Genomic DNA, 22440 nt, shown 5'->3' on the forward strand with positions numbered 1-22440 from the left:
GTTTATCTACAGCGAGCAAATTCACCTATAAGCATAAAATAGGTTGTTTACAAAACGCGGTGATCTTATAAGGCCCCGTCCACACGGTCGAGCTTTGCTCTGCGAACTTTGCTCGGTGTGACGTCAGAAACGGAGAAACGGCGAGCAAAGCTTCGTATAGGGCTTTCCTAATGTTTATCGAAGTATCGAGGCTTTGCCTGCAGCAGGGCTGTTAACTGACGGAAATGTTTCTAGTAAACGGATAAAGACGTCACCTAAGGAAAAGTTTCCGTAAAGCGCAATTTCATGTAAAACCTTCCACAAATAAATAGGCTATATAAAGGAAAATAAACAAGAGTTTCTCGTTATTTTACCCTTCACAATGAATACGTCAGGTAAGTATGACCTATGGAATCTTTGAAAACCAAATATATTAACATCCTTTATTGTAATGCTACGGAAATCTGTCAGTCTAGTCCATTATGGAGGCAGCTGCTTACTGACATTTGACCAATCAGGCGACAAGAAGATTCCTTAATGTTCTTTACAACTTATCAATTATACTTCATACTATTTTTGTTATAAGTAATAAGTATACTCATAATTGCATTGTCTAAAAACCATGCATACGTTCATCAATAAATAACTAATTTTTTTTATATTTTGTTAGGGTCCACTCTCATATAGTTGAAATCTGATTCATAGCCATGTCTCAGTTCCCGCAATATCGTCATATGACTTCCTCCTATGTCTGCTCTTCTTTATAGCCACTCTACACCACGTCCTTTTCTGCCTTGTCGCTTTTATCTTTGCACACATTGCTACAACAATATACAGCGCGATTTTCTTCTTGCGTGTCTTACGATCCATATTGTACACAACTCGGTGCTGTGTCAGTCACTGCCAGGCTCTCACTATCCAACCAGCGTCGTTCGGACAGCAGCATAAATGCGTACGACAGGCTTAGCCCGCAAAGAGGCAAAGTTTACCGAGCAGAGCTCGACCGTGTGGACGGGGCCTAAGGCTGCGTCCCCACGATTGAGCTTTGTTCGACGAACTTTGTTGGAAGTGACGTCAGAAGCGGCGAAACAGCGGGCAAAGTCATAAGTTTGCCCGCTTCCGACGTCACACCGGACAAAGTTCGTCGAACAAAGCTCGATCGTGTGGACGCTGCCTAAGCCTATAATTGCTGTCCATACTCGACCACCTGGATACGCAAATCATCTCTGTCAAGGCCAAGTAAGGAACCAAGTAACTGTAGCTAACTTTTGCTGTGTACATACATCCTTGATATAATGAAAAGACATTCACATGACTATACTTCACTGATACCTTCAGTACATGTGGCTTTATTCCAGACGTACATAAAAGGTTTCATCCACAAAAATGTTTCCTATTTTATCATTGGTTTTGGTGCATCGCAAGGAATCAGCATTCATTTGCAGTAATTGTGTCATTGCAATAGTTTTTGCTTCATGAATATCATCTAGGATGTAATCCTAAGATTTTACTCTATTTGTATTTGTTTTACACATCAGAACACTTACAGAAAAGATATACAAAAAGGGTCATAATTTGTTCTACTGATTTTTACCACAAACTTTGCCATAAAATTTTGACTCTTACTTTATTCCTGTGATTTTATTACTGTCCAACAATGACTTTTTTCGGGCGCATTTCATTTGGGCATTAGTCAATACATCATTTGGGCGACTTCATTATATTGTTTGGGTGACAAAATATCAAAACCCTGCAAATTGGCACCAATCTTTTGGGCGCATCAGAGTAAGGAAAAACAGGCAGTAGTATTTTAGGAAATGTTTTCACGTGGTGATAGTTCTGTAATCGGTTGGAGGGTAACTCAAGAGGTTAGCTGGTTAATAATTGACAGTAGTCATCAGCATTATTTATTCATTACTCGGCCATGGAAGGAATTATCTCAAACCAACCGTCGAAAAAGGTCCTCGTGATTTTCTGGCTTTTCTTTTTGTATAGACAATATTGAAGGATGTTGTTTCGTGGCGGTGCACAAACAAAAACCAGATGTAAAGCCAGAATTAGGTGACTAACCTTAGCTATCCGAAGTTTGCGGATCGTAGCCAGGATAAAAGGAAGACCGATTTTCTAAGTTTTTGTCCCGGCGCGCTCTATTCCAAAGCGAACCTAATTTACTTGCAATTCTAAAACATAAGTATTAACAAGAGACTGGCAAAACTAAAGACCAGAAGCACAACCCCCATCCTCACGAAATCCTTTGAGGAATTTTAACATTAAAAAAACTTTAGAGCCAGAGACAAGGCCACCAACTAATTAAACAATGCATTATGCAAAAAACCTAAAATCCTGCATTTCTATCGCCTCACTTACCCGAGACACACAACTCCAACGCTAAAGCCTGTGCTGTAGTAACCATCGACAGCCACAGTAACCTCAATTTATAGGCATAAGCAATAACCACTCTCGGGACAAATTACAATATTACTGATGAAAATTTGCTGCCTGCTTTACTTTCTTTACAAACTAATTATAACCTTTAAATGGCAATCTGGACTATTCAACCCCGTAAGAACCTTAAAATATTTTCTTGGCGGTATCTCATATCAAAAGTGAAATTTCACTTCCAACTGTTACCGCTCAAGTCACCTTTACTGTGTTCTCAGCCGAATGCGATCTCCAGTTCATAAGGAATGATCTTAATAAACATTAATTATTCCTGTCATCAGAGGGGTCAAATTACAATATCACTTTGCCGAATAGGAAGTTTTAAATCTGCATAGAATATTGCAAGTAAACACCAAAATTCCAGGTTAATAAACTAAAATCTCCTCAGAATTAAAAACCATTATTTCAGTTACTTCATTTCTCATATCAATTCACCCATCTTACTTTTAACCAACCAATCAGTGTAACTACCATTCCTTGGATTTTATAGGACATTGTCTTTCAAGGAGCAATACAAAGTCTACCTCATCATGTGACATTTTGGGGTTAAAGAAATACTATTACATATCCAAAGCAGTCAGATTATTTAAAAAAATGAATAGCAGGTAGAGCACAAATTTCTAGTTGTCTGGGTAACCGAATTCAGAGCACTTCGAATCCTCACAGGATATTCAGTCTTAGCGAAGAGCGTTGCTTTCCATTAGCATTAGTGTCTATGTTATGGTCTGCTGCAGCTACACCAAGAGCCTGTTCATAAGAAAAGTAGTTTGTTTGGTTTTAGAATATACTAAAAGTTTCCATTGACATAACCTCCCCTCTAAGTGAAAACACCCTGTTCAGTTAGTCCCAGCAGCTATTCTAAGGTTATTATAATTATTATATCATATGAGTAAACTTTCCCATTAACAATCCCATGTATTAGTATTATTGTTTACTTCAAACTGCCATCAACTTTCACATTAACAATCCTATATATTACGACCATTGTTCCTTAAACTCCCAAAAAGATAACAGGATAGAGTGCCATCCTTTAAGATATATATCTTAAAGGATGGCACCAATCTTACACTGAAATAACCACATCTAACTTCAGTGCCACTTAACTATGAAAGGTACCATGCAGTACAAACATCTGGCAACTCTCGTCCTGTAGTATCCAGTCTTAAGGGAATTGAAACTGCACAACCCTATGGGGCGAAAAATTAAGTTGGGAAATCCAGAATAAGAAAAGGATTCCCGAAGCAAGCTTCGGCGCTGGAGGAAAGGTGAATTAAGATGGGGTCAATGAAAATAGGCAATGCAATCTGAACTGTCGATTTCCTAACATGAAAGCTTTGCTTGAAGAGTAAGAGGGGGGAGTGTGGGTGTGTTGAGCACGTTGATGGAACGACTTCAACAAGACTGCCCAAATGTGGATTACAGTTTCCACTATTAACCAGCCTATTAGAATACCTGACAAGTCCACGACGTCAGTGTCAAAAAAATTCTTTAACATCCCAAGACCTAGGCCTCTTAGAAAACCGTTAGGATCCACCTGTTACCTGTCTAGATCCTATTTACTAGTGAATTACTGTGAATTACTGGTGGGAATGAAATTCTAAGTTATAAAAGTATATCACACAGTTACCCTACCCAATTTTCAGCTGCACTAATACATTCAAACTTGCATCTCATGACCAAACCAAGGACTCAAGTACTGTAATACCCGCCGCTATTAACTAAAATAGTCAAATGTCTCCCTACGTCTGACTATTGTGTTTTTACCCCAGTCTATTGCCAGTATCCTTTAAGAGATGGACTTTGTTTTTTACCTTTATCCTAACCCCTGCATCTATATATAATAAACACGTTCTTCACCCTATTCTAGCCAATCCTAGATTTCAAGTTCCATATCTAACTTCCCATTAAGCCCTAGCTACACAAAAATTCTACCCCTTGCAGTTCTAACCTAGGTTGGTTTGAAATTCCTATTGTGCATGGTGACAAAGTCACCATGCTTGCTTTTGAACTTCCCATTGTGCATGGTGACCAAGTCACCATGCACAACAAGCAAGTCCACCTTTGCCTGGCAGGCGGCACCGCCACCCCGGCAAAGGTGGACTTGGGAAGTGGGCAAAGAATAATTTAAAGGCAAAACTTATACGCAAAACAACTTACATTAACATGTACGCAAAAAACTTACATTAACATGTACGCAAAAAACTTACATTAACATGTACGCAAAAAACTTACATTAACATGTACGCAAAAAACTTACATTAACATGTACATAAAAAAACTTATACATTAACATGTACGCAAAAACTTACATTAACATGTACGCAAAAAACTTACATTAACATGTACGCAAAAACTTACATTAACATGTACGCAAAAAACTTACATTAACATGTAATGCAAAAAACTTACATTAACATGTACGCAAAAAAACTTACATTAACATGTACGCAAAAAAACTTACATTAACATGTACGCAAAAACTTACATTAACATGTACAAAAAACTTACATTAACATGTATTTAAAACTTACATTAACATGTACGCAAAAACTTACATTAACATGTAAAAAACTTACATTAACATGTACGCAAAAAAACTTACATTAACATGTACGCAAAAAACTTACATTAACATGTACGCAAAAAACTTACATTAACATGTACGCAAAAAACTTACATTAACATGTACGCAAAAAACTTACATTAACATGTACGCAAAAAACTTACATTAACATGTACGCAAAAAACTTACATTAACATGTACGCAAAAAACTTACACATTAACATGCACAAAAAAACTTACATTAACATGTACACAAAAAACTTACATTAACATGTACGCAAAAAAACTTACATTAACATGTACGCAAAAACTTACATTAACATGTACGCAAAAAACTTACATTAACATGTACAAAAAAACTTACATTAACATGTACGCAAAAAACTTACATTAACATGTACGCAAAAAACTTACATTAACATGTACGCAAAAAACTTACATTAACATGTACGCTAAAAACTTACATTAACATGTACGCTAAAAACTTACATTAACATGTACGCTAAAAACTTACATTAACATTACCGCAAAACTCAACATGTTAACTTACTGTACCGCAAAATTCAACATGTTAACTTACTGTACCGCAAAACTCAACATGTTAACTTACTGTACCGCAAAACTCAACATGTTAACTTACTGTACCGCAAAACTCAACATGTTAACTTACTGTACCGCAAAACTCAACATGTTAACTTACTGTACCGCAAAACTCAACATGTTAACTTACTGTACCGCAAAACTCAACATGTTAACTTACTGTACCAAAACTCAACATGTTAACTTACTGTACCGCAAAACTCAACATGTTAACTTACTGTACCGCAAAACTCAACATGTTAACTTACTGTACCGCAAAACTCAACATGTTAACTTACTGTACCGCAAAACTCAACATGTTAACTTACTGTACCGCAAAACTCAACATGTTAACTTAATGTACCGCAAAACTCAACATGTTAACTTAATGTACCGCAAAACTCAACATGTTAACTTAATGTACCGCAAAACTCAACATGTTAACTTAATGTACCGCAAAACTCAACATGTTAACTTAATGTACCGCAAAACTCAACATGTTAACTTAATGTACTGCAAAACTCAACATGTTAACTTAATGTACTGCAAAACTCAACATGTTAACTTAATGTACGCAAAACTAACATGTTAACTTAATGTACGCAAAACTAACATGTTAACTTACTGTTCGCAAAACTAACATGTTAACTTACTGTTCGCAAAACTAACATGTTAACTTACTGTACGCAAAACTAACATATTAGCTTGTATGCAAAACTAACATTAACTTGTACGCAAAACAAGCTTTTGAAGCTGAAATAATTACTCAAGAACTTTAAAACTTACTGTTAAAAAACTTCAAATTTCCAAAAATTCCAAAATAGAGACTTTAGTAAACTATACAATTCTAAAAAACAAAATTAGCTGAAATTACAAGATCAAACCACATAAGGCATAAGTTTAAAATTCAAACAGTTTAAATTCAATAACTTAAAAAAATACTATATTTACTCTACAAACTTTCAAAAATTACCTTCCACACAAACTAATACACAAGCAAATTTTTTATGCTAAAATATAACTAAACTAATAATAAAAAAAAAAAATTAAATACTTGCAAACAAAAAGATCTGAAGCTGAAACGAATCCTAAAATTCCATGAAATGTTCAAAGCTGGTAAAGATCAATTTTAACCTTTGCAATTTTAAAGATAAAAAATAAGACTAAACTTTCAAAAGTCTCAAAACTAAGGTTTTGAATTTGAAAAAAATAAACCAAATGCATTAAAACAAACTAAACTTGAAATGTAAACTTAGTTTTGGTTCTGAAAAAACTAAGCTAAATAATGTTCGGGGGGGTTGCTGAAGTCACTACTATTAAAAAAAAAAATTTCAAAAACTTACTCACCCATTAATCCTGTTCAGTCAAAGTATCGGTACATCCAAGACAATTCAATAACTCATTGTGGCACGCTTATTTAACGACACACCCTGACCTGAAATAAAATTTATATAAGCCCAAAAATGTTCTAGCAAGTGGAAAGAACCAAAGGCTGACTATTGGTTACAATCAGCTGGGACATCTGGTAAATTTTAAAATACTAACACAAGAGCAGCAAGCAAGGCTTTATAAATACTGATCAGCATTACTAGTTTATTGCCACTTACGCCTACAATAATCAGTTTAAATCAACTTAATATACCCGATATTAGGGCGGCTATGGTAGTCGAGTTAATCCCCTTTAATCAAGAAAAACCCTACTGCATCGTAAGACTTGCTCTATTGCAGCATAAAATGCGAAAACACCCGTAGCACTGCATAAGATTGCTGGCATAAAACCAAATTACCACTCAAAGCAATCTAGTTCAGTTTAATAATCAATAGGCTTCGAAACTAAGTCTTGAATACAATACCGAAGGGCAATTACAATTCCTAACAAACATTTTGAACAGTTCTGGTATTAAAAAAAAAAAAACGGTATTTAAAGCAATTTACAACAATACCTAACAAACATTTTCAACAGATATTGTAGGAATTTGCAACAAAACATCGAAAATACCAATATTTGAGTATACAAAACCCGCAAACGGAAAACTTTCATACGACAACTGTATGTCACAGATAAAGTACCACAAACTAAATATTCGAGAAATATAAAACGCAAAACTAACAGTATCCACTAGCCAACCAAACAAACCGTGAAGCATGCCTTCACGTCCAAAATCTTGCAAAGTCTATTCACAATACGACATACCTGAGAAACTGCTCAAGCTTCTTTAGACCTCAAATGAGCATTGTAAACTGGCATGCAAGTTAAGTATATAAGCCAACTGAATCTGGAACAAATTTTAAGTCAGGCTAGAGAGCATTTGTACACTGCGCACCAAGACCATACAACAAAATACCGCTTGAAGTGAAGAACATACCAGAGAAATTTTAAAAAGAACTACTCCCCTATTGTGCAGGAGCCACGATACTGACGAGAAAACACTAACACAACCGTAAAATATAAGCACATTACTTTGAAAACGTACCCGGGCCCGTCAGAGAGAGAATCATTCCTGTGAAGGACTATACATAAAACCAAACTAAGTGAAACGAAGTGAAACCAACGGTAGTCCGGTACAGCACGGCCGAAATCCCAAACGCAAATGAACGAAAGAGTCAGAGTTAGTATCAACGAAACCTGTCTTACCAAGCCGGAGACTCTACAACACTGAAACAAGCTGTTCTTGAGGATAACAGCCAACCGCTGCAACTGCCTGCTTGTGGGACGTCGCTTTATCGCCCTTTCGCCACCGAAGAAGTTAAAGGCGATGATCAGAAAATCGACAGAAATTATTATTATTATTATTATTATTATTATTATTATTATTATTATTATTATTATTGAGAGTTGCCGGGCACTCTTCCTTTGTAGCGAACTACCCCAATTATGTATGAGTAGTTAGCCCATCTGAAAAAATTATTATTATTATTATTAATAATATCATTATTATTGTTATGGAGATTTGCCATTTACTCTTCCTTTTTAGCAAACTACCTGAATTATGTATCGGTGTTTGGTCTTTATCTGGAATTATTATTATTAATTATAGTTGTTGCTGTTGTTTTCAGCAGTGCTTGGGCATAAGAGTTCATGAATATTACTTTTTACTGGCGTACTTCATTTAGTATACTGTACTGTGTTCACCTTATCGTTCATCGTATATGGCCCGGAGCTGAAACAAAGGATATTATTATAATTATTATTAGTCAAGATAACATGGTGTCACAATAACATGGTCATACACAAAAATAGTATAGAACACTTTTGTTAAGGTGATTCAACGGTGAGCTTATTTGCTCGCACCAATGAATGCAAGGTAATTTTCATAATTAAATTTCTTATTACTAATTAAAGGTGCGTAGGCTCGTAATCTAATACGGTAAAAGGTCACCTTCAGTGCTTTGCCATATGGATTCAAGTCTTGCAGTAATAAATATATCCCAAAATTTTGGGGAAATTAAGAAGGTAGGAGGCATCAAATAGATAATTTACACTATATCTGTCGTAAGTGATAGCGGCTAATTCGAACAGTGGTCAATGAATTTACTGAAACCACATGATATTTTTTCGATCATCGCCTGATATTCGAATCCTGTTTCGATATTATTAGGTGAAGCTATGAAAACTATTATCATGAGGATTATATATATATATATATATATATATATATATATATATATATATATATATATATGTATATATATATATATATATATATATATATATATATATATATATATATATATATATATATATATATATATATATATATATATGTGTGTGTGTGTGGTAGGTGGAGCTCTGAAAAATATGATCATATGGATTATATATATGTATGTATATATATACTCTCTCTCTCTCTCTCTCTCTCTCTCTCTCTCTCTCTCTCTCTCTCTCTCTCTCTCTCTCTCTCTCTCTCTCTCTCTATATATATATATATATATATATATATATATATTATTCTATATATATTTATTTTTATATATACAGTATATATATTATATATGTATATAATATATAATATATATATATAGATAGATAGATAGATAGATAGATAGATAGATAGATAGATAGATAGATAGATAGATAGATAGATATTAAACCACCAATATACTTTAATATCCAGTCACTACACCTCGGGGATAACTTAACTTATATCTAAGAGGAATTATGATTTTAATAAATGTTTCGTATAGTTAATAAATGTTTCGTCACCAGTTCTCAAGAGAGGTATAAGTTGACATCGACTCTGCTGTACATGCCTGTTGAATTCAGGTTTTGTACTTAGAATCGATATCAACCCATCTCCACCATGATAGCTGATTGGTAAATCTGTAACGCGTGGCTAATTATGAATTTGTCGAATTTGTCTTATACACCGAGGGTTTTTCTTATATTCACAAATATTAAGCCACAAATATCATAAAATATCCAGCTCACTACATTAGGCGGAGCTCTTAAAATATATATATATATATATATATATATATATATATATATATATATATATATATATATATATATATATATATATATATATATATATATATATATATATATATATATATATATATATATATATATATATGCTCACACAAATATTAAGCCAGAAATATCGTTTATTAACTAATTCACTTTACCTCACGAAGAATTATAACTGATAAGTGATTCGTTACCAGTTGTATTCGAAACGTTGCTTTATTTAGGAACAATGTTGTACTTTTGACCATGGGTGATGTACAGTGACTTTTGACCCTTGACCCATCAAGAAAGGCGTAAGTTGATATCAACTCTGCTGTATAAACATAATTCTCTTTTATTTTGAAGGACATTAATAAAAGCATTCTCTACGATTCCTCGATATGAAAGCAGGAGGGTAGTCAGGTTCGATGTTCCTATTGACATGTTCTTAATGCCTCTACATACGGGAGTTTTATTTTGCTGGTATATCCCTTATTTTGTTATGCCCATTGGTTTGAAGAGATATCTTACTGGCTTGGTTGATGGCTTTTCCGCTGACATAGTGAGGCGGCTGGTCGAGTTGTTTACAGATGAAATCGACTCCTTTGTCTATGTAACCGTCAGAACAGGTTCCTGGTCCTCCGAGAAAAAAAATTACCCTGATACCTAGTAAAATGAACTTTAAAATGTATTTTTCTAAATAAAAGATAAAAAAAAGATACCTCAGTCTTCACTGAAATTGCAGTGTCATGATAGTTAGGAAATAAAGGCAGGAAATAGAGAATGTTGATCTTCTATAGACGTTGAAACTGTACTTGAATGATTCCCTATTGATATATCTAAGGAGACTAGTTCCTGTCCTTTTCTCATTCAGATTTGAACGTAACGCTATAAGTGAATTCATTTTGCTGCAAATAGATATCAAAATCTAATCAACTATTATTCCAGAACGTGAAACTGTCATCAACGTGTCGCACCAAAACCACTTGGGGATTGAATCATTAAAGTCCATGCAGACATTGGCTTAAAGAGGAATAGAAGGCTGCCTATCCCACATTCAAATCTTTGTAAACCTTTCAGTTAAAGGAGGGCATGTTATCGGTTACACGGAGCTTGATTAATTTAACTTTTTTTTTTTTACTCCCCAGAGGAAATACTGTATGTCTTGGTAAGGAGTTAATTTTTTCCCTTATGAAATTCAGGATGTCATTTACAGGAGCCGTGTCCTGGCTTATGTGCGTTATGTCGTTCCCTGTAATATTTAATTTATATAATTTCTGAATAGAGTCCTCTGTGTGTTTTATAAACTACCTAGAAAATGTGTCAGCAAACCTGCTAAGTTTCTGATAGAGTAAAAATGAACGAGACTTGATTTCACAAAACTGGGAGTCTGAGTATGCCTTTCTTATGGGTTATGGCGAGTCCGTAGAAATGTAGTAGAGTTGTTGGCGAATCCAGGTAAAAAAGTCACATGTAAAAAAAGTAACAGAAAAAAGTCATGCTTAGGGCGCCGATGCTGTAGGACTTCCCCTAACTGCTAAACAAGATAATCACGACGATATAAATTATGCTGACCGGAGGTCGTTGAGGATACGGAATCGATAGTCAAAAAATTTTACTTCTTAGGCGACTATCCATAGCAAATCAACCTTTGAATTGCCTTATAACTACTGAATGTTCATTTTAAGATTGACTCTTCGCTTCTGCTTAATTAATCTTGACTATTTTAATATTTCATTGTATATATGAAGAAGTGTTTGGAAACATGCGAGAGCTCATGTTATACATTTGCATATGTATATACAGCTATTTGTCTTCTCTAACTGGGCTGTAGTAGTAACATCAGTTGTTACTGAAGCAATGATAGTTACCCCACGTGCAAACTACCGTTGTAACAGTCCGGACATAAACAATAAACCAATAATAGCTTCGGCTTGGGAAACAGCAAATTGCCGTAATTCAAAACTCACTCGCATTATACAAAAGGTGGTGATACGAATTTGCGGTTTTTTCATTTCAGTTCAATACAAGATGAGGAAGTGATGATAACTGCTCAAGTAGGAAAAAAACAATGCCTGTGCTTGTTTCCAGAGCCTGTACATGATTTTTTATTTCAGGTGAAACGAATTATAGCTGTGATGGTTCATAGTAATTTTCATTTTTGTTTTATTCAGTTTCATTACACTTTCTCGTTATTTTCATTACACACACACACACACAAACACACACACCCACACGCACACACACACACACACACACACACACACACACACACATATATATATATATATATATATATATATATATACACACACATACACACACACATCATCCCACATGGGATAAGTGAAATAAAAAAAAGAATGTATTGTTGAGTCCCAATTCTACAACTGGGTTTGTTTAAAAAAGAAACTCATTGATACATTGTTAAATTTCACTTATTCAACGTGGGACGATGACGAACCTAGCCATCAATGCTGCCAACGCCGGCTATAAACTAAACACCCGTAATGGGCTTGATGGTCGCTTCAGTTAATTTCCTTGTCATTCATAAAATATTAACTTATTTCGACTGAAATATTTACCATCACTATAAGTAAGGAATGTTCTATCTACTTACCTAAAATTTATTACATTTGATTAAAAAGAAAAATAATTTTTTGACCTTTGAAGGGGAAAAGAAATGCTAAAAACTATTTTTGGTCCTATTTCATCACCTCTAAAACGGTGGTAGGTGTCATCTTATTTCTGAGAACTTTTCATATACGCTAGAATAAACTTTCAGCTTTCCAATGTTACCACTTTATTGATAATAAAAATTACACGGGTAAAATTAGAAAGCATTTTGTGGAAACTTCCAGTACGTCTAACTCTTCAACTGCTCACCCAGGAGTAAATGGCCAAGACCTGAGCGTAAATTATTGGGTCGACCCGTCTGGAGCGGAGAGGGTTGATCCTTTTGTTATCTGTACCAAAACTTACCATAAACCTTTTGAAGTGTACACGGCTGTGTTGTGTTGCTATGGTTTTTGCAGTCGCTGCTTTGGAAATTCCTGTTTTTTTGAGGAAAGCTTACACTTTTCTGTTATTACTTTGTAATCTCTTAAACACTGCATTAGCCTGAAACATTATGCAACCTTTTCAGCTCTGTAGCTACACTGTCACCACCATACCATATCATCTTCTCACTATCCTTATTGTATTTTGCTACATTTTGATACTTCTTTTTTTCCATCCTGAATTGTATGTCAGTGCACTTTACTTCTTAATAATTCATATCTTACGTTATTTTATACGGTGTGTTTAACAAATCGCCAAAATGTGCATACGATCAACACTGGACTGTATGCTCTTCAGTGATATCTTCTAGTCTGAGTCCTTCATTGTCAGATATATTTGCTCATTAAATATGTCCTCTATATGTCCTTCCTACTAGTAAACAAAGTCTTTCCCTAAACTCTTTTCAGTTTTTTATCTGAATTTTCAGTATATCCCATTTTTCGTTCCTTTTATTTTACTCTGGATGTCCATAATTGCTTTTTACCTTTACCTGTACGCAATCATTTTTTTTGTGGTAGAACTGCGGTTTAAACAATATACCTGGCTTTCCCTTTTATCTCATTATACCTTAAGAGATGACTGAATCTTTTTTTCTCTTTATCTATAGTAACATGAAATCCTATGTGATCACATCATTGAATTTTAAAACCTCTCATAGTTGCCTTTCTTAGAATAACTAGTCCCCATCTTCCATCCATGCGATTCGAATTGCAACAATATATCAGTCAACCACCAAGAACAGAGAGAATGAGAGAGAAAGATGAGAAAATATCCATGAAGTTATTAAAAGGATATTTCCGGGCTCCATGCACTTGACCATATTAAATGTTTCAGTACCTCACCATCATTTGACTGAAAAAGGTAGATTGCCTACTTTGTAGCTTTCAAGGTAATATAAAAAAAAAGATAATGAAAGCGAGTCGTCATTTTCAAGTTTAAAACTGCAAGAAAAAGTTTTTTTTTATTGTTGTTTTTTAAGTGTATTGCGACAAGGAAAATCTTCATGATAGCATAAAACTATTACCGTTACAAGTGGCCTAACGTAAGAAAACCAGAGGATTCATGAACCCATATTTAAAAAAAAAATATTAGCATAGTGTACATTATGTTAAAATCTTTTATGAACTTATCTTCACACACACACATACACACACACACACGTAGAGAGAGAGAGAGAGAGAGAGAGAGAGAGAGAGAGAGAGAGAGAGAGAGAGAGTATATGGCGACCAAAAATAAAGAATTAATCCGACTTTGGAATTTGTATCTATTTTTATATCCGCTTAGAGGAAAAGTTTAGGAAAAATAATCTAAATCCTCTTCCCACTTCCCAAATAACTTTCACCCTCCAGTATCTATACCTTATCTTGACTCCCTGATGATTCATAAGTTAGGAGGGAATTGAGGAGATATTTCTCCGTGATTCTTCCTCCACGATAATAAAGACAATTTGCAACCTAATTTTTCGAAGAAGAAGAAGAAGAAGAAGAAGGAGGAGGAGGAGGAGGAGGAGGAGGAGGAGAAGGAGGAGGAGGAGGAGGAGGAGGAGGAGGAGGAGGAGGCGAGACTGCAAACTATACGTTTAGATTTATGATGCACTTACTTCTTTGTGAAGGTTATTTACGGCAGGAAACAGAAAAGCCAGTGCAAAATATTTGTTAGAGAGTATTCAACTTCGTGGACAGCTATAAAGGCAGTGGATACGCACAAACCATGCACGAGTTTAAAGAAATTCATGAATGAGGCTAGATACGCCTCTTGAGCACACATGAATATAGAATCAAAGCATTGTAGATATATTGGGAAAGTATATAGAGAAAATAAATTTAACTATCTCGATAAAAGTCTTGATAGTCAGCAAAGTTCGGCTAACAATACTCTAACATAACGTAATGAACTCTAATCAACTCTTACATAATATAATGAATTCAACCGTAAAACGAGATTAGCTAAAGATGGTAGTGACGTTTGTTCTGTCTCTATTGTTATTATTATTCAGATGAACCCTATTCATATGCAACAAGTCCATAGGGGCCATTGACTTTAAATTCAAATTTCCAAAGAATAAGGAGTTCATTAGAAAGAAGTAAAAGGTCAAGGGAAATGCAGAAAGAAGAGATCTCACTTATTAACAAAATAAAAAATAAATTAGTAATCCAAGATTCTGATGTTTATAAATAAGTGTCTTGTGATTTACTAAATCGAAAGCAGCGCAAATCTATATGCCTTATCTTACACTCAAACCCTTATCAAGGTTCTCCTGTAAATGGCACGTCAAATGTAAAAGAGCATCGCAAGTCCCTAACTGCTTCCCATATGCATATTGACTGTCAGCAAACAGTTCTTTCGATTTCACATACCTATAAAGTGGTATAAAAATAAGTTTTTCTTGAACTTTGGATAGCACGGGGAGAATAGAAATTGGCCTGTAGTTACTGCAGTCTGCAGATATGCCATTCTATGGAATAGGCACCGTATTGTTAAACTTGCACTCATCCGCAAAGATACTACGTCTACCTAAAAATCTACAGAATCTACTAATCTTGGGAGACAACACACTAGAAACCTTTTTAAAAAACAAAGGAAAGAGAAGCAATCAGGAACTTTTCCACCCCACCTACCAAGATTATCAAGAATTTTCTTAATATCCTTAGAGCGAAACGCAAATTTTGTAAGAATAGGCTTAGGATCACAAGTATCAGGGAGAGGGAAATCCTTAGCTGATTGCTTAGCTTTAAAAGCTCGATGAAGTAGTCCAGCCTTTCCTCTAGGGCCAGTAACCAGTCTACCATCATCTGTTAGTAGTGGTGGAAGGGAAGATGAGCCTGACTCAAAGATAGAAGATGCCAATTTGGTCCACCATAGATGAGGATGAGTGATTCCTTCAAATCTCCTCTAAAAGGAACTATAGTAATTTCTCTTAGCTATATGATAAATTCTATTTATAGCACGCGGGACTCAACAAAAATTATGTAATTTTCATGTGACTGATTTCATCTCCATGTGTTGAATTTGGTCTTTTTGTCATAGTAAGCTCATCTACATGTATCATCAAACCATGGCTGGTCATTTGTCCTGAATTTGATGACCTTTCTAGGGGCATACCTTACTAAAATAGCCATCGGCATGTCATTTAACTTCTTCTTGGGATCTGAAAGTGATGTAGCATCTGAAAAATTAAGTGCCTTGCAAGCTTCAATAATCCGATCCCAATTGGCTATAGATTTCAATTAAACAGTTTTTCCAGTGCTGGAATTAGGAATTATTGATTGACAAAGATGTCCACTAGCGGATCCAAGAGGAGGGGGGACGGGGCACCTGGGCACGTGCCCCCCCATGAAAAATAATGATAAAATAATAACGGTGAAGATTTAGATAACAGTAACATAAATAAGAAATATAGAAACGGAAAAAAATCGATTAAAGAAATATATATATATATATATATATATATATATATATATATATATATATATATATATATATATATATATATATATAAAATTTATATGTGTGTGTATGTATGTATGTTGTATGTATGTATGTATGTATTTTAATATGAAAATTAGTCCCGCCCACATGAAATTTTTCTGGATCCGCTAGTGGGTATGTCCATCTCAATGGCGCAGTGATTGGAAGTGCCTATATATTCGCACATCATGAACTTCACAATAGCTGGAACATCTGTAAATATGAGGTCTAATCTATTTCTAGAAATGTGCGTGGGTTCCTCAGTTAGCTGGACAAAATTGGAGGATACACAGAACTCAAGAGCAGACTGGTCATGTTGATATGTGGAATTAGAATGAAGCCATTCGCTGTGCTTTGCATTGCAGTCTTCTAAAACAACAAATGAAGCTTTTGAATCTTGTGTCTGAGCCATACTAATCCTATCCCAAAGACAGACGTGTACAGAATCGTCGATACTTGAACTGCGGTAAACAGTAAATACGTGTACATCGTGGAACTAACTGAACATCTTAAAACAAAGAACTTCATGGCAACTGCACTCCAAATTTTTCTGACAAAAAATGGGTCATCCGGACTTAGTGTATGCAGCCATACCTGGCCCATGTGGGATGTTACGATGATAAATAACGTCAGGGCCATCAAACCCCGGGATTAAAAACTCAACCTTTGACTTTTTACTATTTACAAGTGTCTCAGACGAACATTAAATCGTAGTTACCATTAACCGTATTTCATGTTTTAAACCTTACAATTCACTTCTGGCTTTCATTTGTAAATAAAGTTAAGAAAGATAAATTTGTAATCAGGCTTTGTGATGGTGTTTACATGAGGCTGCGTCCTCATCATCAGTTCCCATAGATTACCTGAACTCTTAATGTACCTCAATCCATAAGTGAATATGTGATCTGTTGATATTTACCCTCGAGAAAATTCTTTAGGGTTTGGTTTGCCTTCGTATTTGCGTGTTTACGTGTTTGTTTTTATGTCTTTTAGTCAGATGAATGATGCGGCAACAAGATGGCATCAAGGGAGTAGATTTTGTGATATATGGGAGTGAAACTTTTGGAGTGATCATTGTTCAGTCGTTCGTAGCAGAGGTTTGCTGACCGCAAATGCTCAATTTCTAGACTGAGTTCCTAATCAAAAAAAGTTTCAAGGCTTCGATAGAATTCAAAAACAGTTAGACAACGAACAAACAAGATATTTTGGCGCGGTCTGGAATTCTTGGCTACAAAATAATAAGGTTCCAGCTGCTTTTCGCAGTTGACCAGAGGTTTTACAGCCTGTTCCATACATAGATATTAAATCCGAGATATCAAAACTCCTCGTATAAATGGAGCTGCGATGCACTTTTTGCCTTTTAAATACTTGACAGATTTCTGGCAACTTTGATGGCTGGAATTGCTCAACAAGGTGACTTTTACCTGAAATGGTATCAGGACCACATGATAAAGGCGTGCTATCATAAAAGAGAGAAGAACAACTACAAATATTCATTATAATCATAGCAGTAAAAAGGAGCAGTCGCTTATAGTAATATGAAGTAATTTTGGTCAAATAGAAAATAATCACAAGAAATTCTGTGCGGGGTGCCTGTCCGCATAATGACTACTGTTTCTGGTTAATATTATATATGAAAATATGTATAATAATGTTCACAGCGAAAAACTTCAAATTTGATGATAATCTAGTAATAAGAATTACATTCAAATAAATAACACCATACATATCTTTATATCATAAAAAAAATACGCATGATACGTTGTTTGAAATTGTCACAATTTTACCGGATAATGCAAGAAAGCACAAATGGTCATATTAATTTTCGGACAGCGCTATTCATTATTTCATAAACCATTTGTGAGAAAAATGCACCAAAATTCAGCTAATTTTCTTTATAAAAAAAGAAATAACCTGGTGGTTATCCTAAAACCGAGACAGCTTAGGCACAGCTTCCTGGCTGGAAGAGTAGGGACAATTCCGAAAGGTTATGAAGAGCAAATATAGAATAACATCATGGAATAGAGCAACCTGTTCTTTCAGCGTTTCTTTCAGTAATAAAAAATGTGCTAAGCTTCAAATCACTTTGTCAGGTCGTATTGTAAAGGAATGAAGGACATTTATACTGAATGATACAGTGCAAAAGATTACTTCCGGCTTATGCGCCGTAGTAAAACAATGTTCATAATGATAGTAGGACCTAGGAATAAAATCTTATTGACTGGCGGAGATCCTGGATAATCCTTTTCCCGGAAATTACATGTAAAAAATATATTAATTCTCTTGGAAAAGACAAGACATAATTGCTAACTGCTTTTTTCAAAATGAAAAGCAAACTGGAATCAGACTTTGAGACAAGGAAACTACTTTCTTCATTACCAGCAGGAAATCCCATCTTCTTCCAGATATATTCCTCCTCGGATCATCTATTCTCGCTAACGGTTTCCATCAGAAAGGATATCCTTCCAAAAAAATATCATATGATATTTAGAAGGATTCCATTCAGTCATTCCAGGGACTCAAGGAATTGGAATCATAAGCTTTAAGGTAGGAAAAGCAATAGGAAATTTTCTTTTAGTGTACACTTCCTTTGGGGTTGAATTAGTGTAGAAGTCAGGGGAAATGGGGATTTGCAATGGGGAGAGAGAGAGAGAGAGAGAGAGAGAGAGAGAGAGAGAGAGAGAGAGAGAGAGAGAGAGAGAAAGAGAGAGAGAGAGAGAGAGAGAGAGACAGAGAGAGAGAGTCAAATAAGAAAAATAAAAATTCTTTATTCCATTTAAAATGTCTATTACATAGATTTCATTGCTCATTCTTGGGTAACAGTTTTATAAAATGTTTCTACATAATAAGCAATATTCACTATCACGGCATTTATATCAAGTATGCGGGAGGTATATCGCAATACAATATGTCTAATATCGGTAGAAATAGAAATGCAATAAAATTTTCAACTCTATGCAATAGAAATGTGGTAAAATCAACAACGCATAATGATGTAGCCATAAAAGAAATGTGATCCTTAAAAACAATCAAGTTTATACTCATTAGGATTAAATTTTCAAGGTCAATAAAACAACAAAAATTAGGTATTTCTAATAAACAAGAACATGTAAATAGAGCTTACGACCAAAGAGAAAATTTCACAACTTTTGCTCGGTTTAGAAAAGGATTTCTAAAAGTCTCCGGAAACCCGTGACAGTGATGAGAACAAAAGGTTAAAAGACAAAGAGTTACTCATTTTTGGAGCAAATGTGCAATCAGGTGAGATTTAAAAGAAGATATGGTTTCGGGCCTCTTTATATCTGCAGGTAGACGATTCTAAAATATGAGACCAATAGACGCCGTACTTCTTCTCCATTTGTAGCCAATTCAACTTTTCAAATATTGGAGTAACATGGTCATGCTTTCGGGCACCTCCAACGGCGACCTTTGCGGCGAATTTTTGTATTCTTTTTACCCTTTCCAATTGGGTTTTATTGGTCGGACCCCAGACCGGCAAGTACTGTAGTTCAGGATACTCAGTACCAACGACTATACCACTATGACTCGACAGGCAGGCTCAAATCTATCACTCGCTGTTAAGATATGAGATGCCAATTACCTTTTTGCGGAGTTCGTCAATATGCGCATTAAAATTCATGCCACACTGTGTGTGATGGAACAAGTGTCACATTACTGAATTTTATGCTCTTGTTCTCCAGGGTGCGAGAGATATACTGTCTTGATCCGAAGAAAATGACTTGAGTTTTGCTTTCGTCAGATAATAGGCCGATACTATTAAAATAATATTTTGCAGTAATCAATATATTTTCGGCTCTTTTTATCAAATCATCGAAATTTTTCAAGTCCCCGGTCAGCAAAATCTGGGTATCGTCAGCATAAATAACAAGAAGACCATCCCGTATATATTGTGGCAGATCGTTGGCATAGATCAAAAACAGCAATGGGCTCAGAATCGACCCCTGGGATACACCAAAAAGTAACTCCTCAGGATAGGATAGGATTGATCCAACATGAACAGATTAGATGCGATTGCTAACATACAGTAATTTTCAAACCTTATTAGAATTTGGTGATGAACACTATCCAACGCTTTGGATAGATCCAATAATAACAGGTTTTTTTTTTTTATTTTCTATGCTTTCATATATATTATTGGTAACCTTAAAAAGCGCAGTTTCCGTTGAAAGGTTAGGTCTGAAACCATGTTGTTCGTTAGCTAGTAAGTGGTTTGAGTCAGGGAAGGCCATTAGTTGAATGGCAATTATTATCTCGAGTATTTTGGAGATGACAGGCAACAGAGAAACTGGTCTATAATTTCCAGCGTTTTTACCAGAAAGCCCCCACTCCCCCCAAAAAAAAAGAAAGGAAAAGGCAGCGGCAACTATAGCTAGGAGATTGCTTGAAGATACTTGATATCAGTGTAAAGAAATCCTCTCTCTCTCTCTCTCTCTCTCTCTCTCTCTCTCTCTCTCTCTCTCTCTCTCTCTCTCTCTCTCAGTAGTCACATCGCTGATTGCTTGTTTAAAAATGCGGAATTATGTAATTATGTGTTGGAGAGAGAGAGAGAGAGAGAGAGAGAGAGAGAGAGAGAGAGAGAGAGAGAGAGAGAGGTAATCTATTTGCTGGGGGAAGGGGTACCGAATGACATGTTGATTAAGTTCGTTAATTAATCACGTTATTCAACGGAAAGACTGACCAAGTGAGAAGGATGCAAGAAAAGTAAGGCCAACGACAGCTTTTGAGATGAGAAAAAGACCAAATGGAATGATGGTTAACATCGTCGACTGACAGGAACTCAAACTGGGAATATTTTGCGAAATGCTTCCTAAAAAGAATTTGACAATGGACGTAAATACAACTGCTTACAGATATGAGAGTGAAAATTATAATAAAGTGGATGACTGTAATGAAGAAAATAGTAAAATTAAACAATAACCCGGAAATTTTTTTTTATCTTATTTTGTTCAAAATAATTCTGACAATGGATGTTAGAAGCAATGTTAAATAAGAAATGAAAGTTAATTGTAATACTAACATTTGCTAATGAATTAGAGGAAAAATTGAGGGAAATTTACTTATACAGTATAATGAGGCTCAAAATTAACTGAATTTGATTAGATTATTAATACATACCAACTGAATATTAGAGTTATAAGCGGGACTGTGTTAGTTGTACAAAAGAGAAAAGACACAAGTATTTTAGAGGTGAAGTTTAACACTGTTGACATATACTTTCAGAAAAGTTCTTGACTTGTTATCCACATTCTTAATGCTTTTCGCTTCAAAAACTTCCACTGTTAGTACAAAGGTTAAAAAAATTGGGATACAATTTAGAAGAAACCATTATCTAAAATATAAAAAAAATATTCGAATTACAGACTATCTTGTACTTAATTAATTTTACGGGTTCCATTATTTATGAAATAGTCGCGGAATTCAAAGCTAAATATTTCATTTTAAAGACAAAACATTAAGAAACACTACACCGGTCAATATTTTCCAGTAAGTACGACTGGAAATGTGAAGACAAAAGTAAAAATAGAAAAGCGAAGAGAAATTTCTGGATTTCTCGAATAGCTGAAAGTTCTCCTTTACTTCGAGTTTAACTGTCTCGAATAGCACATTATGAAGGAAATGGTACGACTGAATTCAGAAGTGGAAATCTCAAACCTTTCGCCCAGTCATAATTTCAGGATAATAGTTCGGAAGACGTAAAATTTATTCTCCGTGGTTCTCTTTATTTTGAATTAAATGTTGTTGATTTTGTACTCGATGAAAGAGATGAAACAGAATGAGAGAGAGAGAGAGAGAGAGAGAGAGAGAGAGAGAGAGAGAGAGAGAGAGAGAGAGAGAGAGAGAGAGAGAGAGAGAGAGAAAAACCTCACATGAAAATCGA

At 35.0% G+C, this 22440-nt stretch overlaps 1 long non-coding RNA gene across 1 annotated transcript; it reads right to left on the reverse strand.

Moving 5' to 3' along the window:
* Positions 1 to 2802: 2802 nt before the first annotated feature.
* LOC136828490 (uncharacterized) lies at positions 2803 to 8163 on the reverse strand. The gene is made up of 3 exons (XR_010850062.1): positions 8038 to 8163; positions 6911 to 6998; positions 2803 to 3168 (listed from the first exon to the last, which is right to left on the reverse strand). It is a non-coding gene; the product is annotated as an uncharacterized lncRNA (long non-coding RNA).
* Positions 8164 to 22440: the final 14277 nt, after the last annotated feature.

This window comes from Macrobrachium rosenbergii, chromosome 43 (genome assembly GCF_040412425.1).
Source record: "Macrobrachium rosenbergii isolate ZJJX-2024 chromosome 43, ASM4041242v1, whole genome shotgun sequence".
Classification (NCBI taxonomy): Eukaryota; Metazoa; Arthropoda; class Malacostraca; order Decapoda; family Palaemonidae; genus Macrobrachium; species Macrobrachium rosenbergii.